This window comes from Pteropus vampyrus, unplaced genomic scaffold (genome assembly GCF_000151845.1).
Source record: "Pteropus vampyrus isolate Shadow unplaced genomic scaffold, Pvam_2.0 Scaffold132, whole genome shotgun sequence".
NCBI lineage: Eukaryota > Metazoa > Chordata > Mammalia > Chiroptera > Pteropodidae > Pteropus > Pteropus vampyrus.
Window position 1 is genome coordinate 62,178 of NW_011888913.1, and position 4,135 is coordinate 66,312.

The 4,135-nt window shown below is 35.2% G+C and overlaps 1 non-coding gene across 1 annotated transcript; it reads right to left on the reverse strand.

The window, feature by feature from the left end:
- Positions 1–1,527: 1,527 nt before the first annotated feature.
- Positions 1,528–1,646, reverse strand: LOC111744332. Its single transcript, XR_002782109.1, has one exon. It is a non-coding gene; the product is annotated as a 5S ribosomal RNA (ribosomal RNA).
- Between the last annotated feature and the right edge of the window lie 2,489 nt (positions 1,647–4,135).

Here is a 4,135-nt window from a genome sequence, read left to right on the forward strand (position 1 = left end):
ACAGGGCAGGCAAGCTCTTCGGACACATGGCGTCTGGCCTCAGGGCGATGCTGTCATGCCAGATGCACTTCTCAGCCACGGGTCCTCGGTGCCACCGGGTCTATTACGAAAGGTTTCATTGACTTTGAATCTCAGAAAGAAGGGATTCAACACCCCCCACCCCCACTGCCCGTCCAAGAGACCCTGAGATTCCTTACTCAAATAGAGCTGCCCACCTCTCGGTGACATTCGCCATCCCATGGCTGTGTCTTCTCCCTTCAAAAGACAAAGGATTTTTAAGTCACAGGTCACACTTCTTCAGATACTCTGCTTTACTTGTGTTCTTAATATTGACTTTTAAGGATAAAAGTGTTGGCATTTTTTTTTTACCTATGTATTTTTGATGATATAATGCAGTTTTATTCTTTCTTGAGTAAGATGTTTTGATGCTATGATTGTGAAAGACAGTTGGGGAATCTTATTACATATTACAATCCCTGTGGATTCAGAGCAGTAAAGACTTAAAATAATACCCATTGCCATTAGTTGAAATAGATTACAATCCACTGCCGTAATATTGATCGAACATATATAATATACCATTAACGTTTGCAGAATGATGCACTAATACACTAAAATGCCATTGATTAAGCGTGTTAATTAGGTGCTGAAAAATTTAAGCAGGTTGCTTCATCAAAACCAAACATCGATTTCGCTGACATTATAAGCTCTTGATTGTCATGGCAATGTTCTCTTTATAGATCCCTTCGTAGGAAGATAATGTGTTGATAAGGTGGTTTCCAACACCTACCAGCCAGCGATACCAGTATTTTATGGGGATGGGCCTTTAGAAGGGTCGATGCATAAATTTACACTAAGCCAATGTGTATTTTTGGCATCAAACTCCTTTAGAGCCGGGCTTGAGTTTGTGAGATTGGCTGATGCACACAGCTGGTCTTTGCCGTTTGGTGACCTGCTCTGAGAAGTCGAAAGTGAAGGCAAAGGGCACCGAGGACTCCCTGTCGATTCCGTTTAAAGGTCTTCTTGTGAACTATCTTTAAGTGGTGGTCTCAGCTAGTGGTGCATACTTCGTAATACATGCAAAAGAAGTTTGGAATCTGCTTTGTTGCCGTTTCAGAAAATTTATTTGTTACACATTCTCTGACCCTGATGAAAGGAGCATTCTTTAGGAAAGAACTGGGGAAAAAAAAAAAAAAAGCCTGAATCAGAAGACTAAATATCGAAGGTGGTAGTAAGCGGATATTTATCTGCAGAGTGTAATGCAGAAAATAAGGCGAGAGAATGTTGTACATGAGTAGTTTAACTGCCAGTATGAGTATGAGCAGACTGAGTCTCTAGAAAGCCCCAGCGGGTTGAGCAGGGTTGGAGGGTGGTCCCCTTTCCATTCGCTTAAGCGCCCCTATTCTACTTGGTCTGTTTTATTTTATTTTATTTTATTTTATTTATTATTTTTAGGTGAAGAAACCCTTGTTTGACCTCACAGATTGCAAGGACTTGGTCAGCTTACATCCCTTATTTTATTTTTTACACCTACAGCACCTGGTCTTCCTAGGTGGTCTCCCATCCAAGTACTAATCAGGCCCAGCCCTGCTTAGCTTCCGAGATCAGACGGGATCGAGCGCGTTCAGGGTGGCATGGCAGTGGACTTCTTGGTCTGTTTTTGTTTTGATAATGTCAGCCCTAGTTCTAGACTTTAAATGTTTTGCTCTCCAGCCACACGACAGCTATTAAATCAACACTGTTTCTTCATGAATATTTTCCAGCTTGGCCTTATTGAGAGATTATGATTTCTAGTTGTATGGATTGTTAATGCCAGCCATTAAATTCTGCATGTACATGTAAATGAGACTTTATAATATTTTTTAAAGTCTTAGTTTTATTATTTTAAAAACCTTTATAATAATGAATTGATATTTCATAAACTGTTCTCCATGAGAAGCCTCTGACAAGGTTTATTAAATGTACTTTCAGATTTTATATATATGCATTTCCAACCTTATATTTATGTATTTTCAAATAAATATAATGCATGTGCGTATGTAGATAGATGATATATATTTAGATGTAGATATACACATATCAATATGGAAATATGAAGATATAGACGGTACTGTCAGACATTATTTTAATGATCCTGATACAGGTAAAAAACAGATTTGGGGAAAGTGAGGTTTACGCAAATGTAGATTTGCAAGAGTAAGCCTCAAGCCTTTGGTATGCAATGTTGGTACTCGTGCAGAATTCTGAATCATCTGCTCTCATGAAGTATGTTTTCTTTATCTTTTTCAAGCAAGGACTGTGAGAATTTATTTGAATTAGTAGTATAATTTGTAAAAAAAAAAAAACATTTTGGAGTCAGATCCTATAACTTTGCTGTAGAATGATTTGTCCTTACAGAAGAAGCTGAGTAACTCTTCAATGTAGATGGGGCACTTAATTTTCCTTTGCTCTCTTAATTGGGCAACAGGTGACACAAAACCATTGTTTCCTGTAGGTTACACAAGTTCTTGGCTTTCTTCGTGAACTGCCATATATTGCCATGAATTGCTATTTCTTCTAACAACCGCTTAGGAAAAAAAATGAGCAATGATCCGATCAAATATAGACTGATGTAGTCGATTGCTACTGTCTTCTGCCCTTGAAAGAGCTTATGACCAAAGCCATAGCAGAATGAGAAACAGAAAACAATGTATGACTCCCACTCTCTTATTAGAATAGATGAATACAAAGAAACAAATTTACGTTCGCGTTTACACTGTAATTCACTTAATAACTCTATACAAGTCATTATGTCTAAGGAAAAAATCCGTTTCATTTTTAAGATGCATCGAGTTCTTTTACTGTTCAGGTGATGCCAAAATATCAAAGCAACGCTAAAATTTAAGAAGAATTCAAAATTTTAGCATGTTTATGAATACCCATATCCTTAACCTCTCATAAGCCCAGTATTTAAATAGGTTGCTGATTTTTTTATCTTGTTATCTAGAGGCACCGATATTATATACAGCAACATAAATTTATTTGTGCCTGAGAAATTATAAAAAGAGTAGCTTTGAAATAAAACATTCATGAGAAGTCTATTTTGGTTAAATTATACTAACTTATAAAAAACATGGTTACAGAGATATATAAATCATTAATTAAATTTTCATAATTTATCATATCTCCTATAAAATGCAGGTAGTTCTTATAATGATTCCCTGTACCCTATGTACTCATTTAGACATAAGGCTTTAAAAATCAGTTAACTATGAAACTGTCTTATTTAAAGAAAGTTAAACATTAACTATTTTAGAAAATAAACAACTTCACTTAAATATGAATAATCAGGTCTAACTGTTAAATAAAAACCTTTGAAATTTATGATATCAGATTTATTAAGTTAGAGAGATCTTTATTTTTTATTTAGCAATTGCTTATCTCAAATGATTTAGTAATTAGCTATCTGTAAGCACAATTCTTGGGCTCTATAGTATTCACTAGCAGATGATTTTTCAAAAGTATATAATTTTGATGTGATATAACACAATAGGTGTATAAATCTCAGATGATCTTATTAGCGATAATGATTTGGCATTGCTTAGCATCTTTTCAATGTTCAGACAAACTTACAGACGTATTTTCAGAGTATTTACATATAGTTGGTAGGGTCGGATCCTATTCCAAATAATGGGCCTTGATCTTCTGACATAGAATATTATTATTCTTACGTGAATATTATTTTAAAAACACATACTTCTGAGAGATCTGAATTTATCTTTATTTCTCCCTTTAGGCAGAGCTTTGAAAATTATATGGGTGCACTTAAAGTATAAAGGTTATGCTTATTTCAGGGTTTTTAAATTCAGAAAACTCAGAGTGCTAGGTATGGTCAGGATCACGTTACTATTATTCCATTACCACGGCCAACATTTCTGAATATTTAACTTAAAAGACTTAACAACTAGGGTAGTGCAATGAGATGCAAAAATAAAGCCGAAAATATTTATACAGGATTTTGAATGCAAACACATTTATTGCCCCTCTTGTTTGGAACTCAAGTTGCTTGATATTCAATTAAATTAAACCCAAGATGCCTCGCGTTAAATTATGTATTAAGAGTTGGGGGAAGAAAAATGAAACACATTTCTTAAGA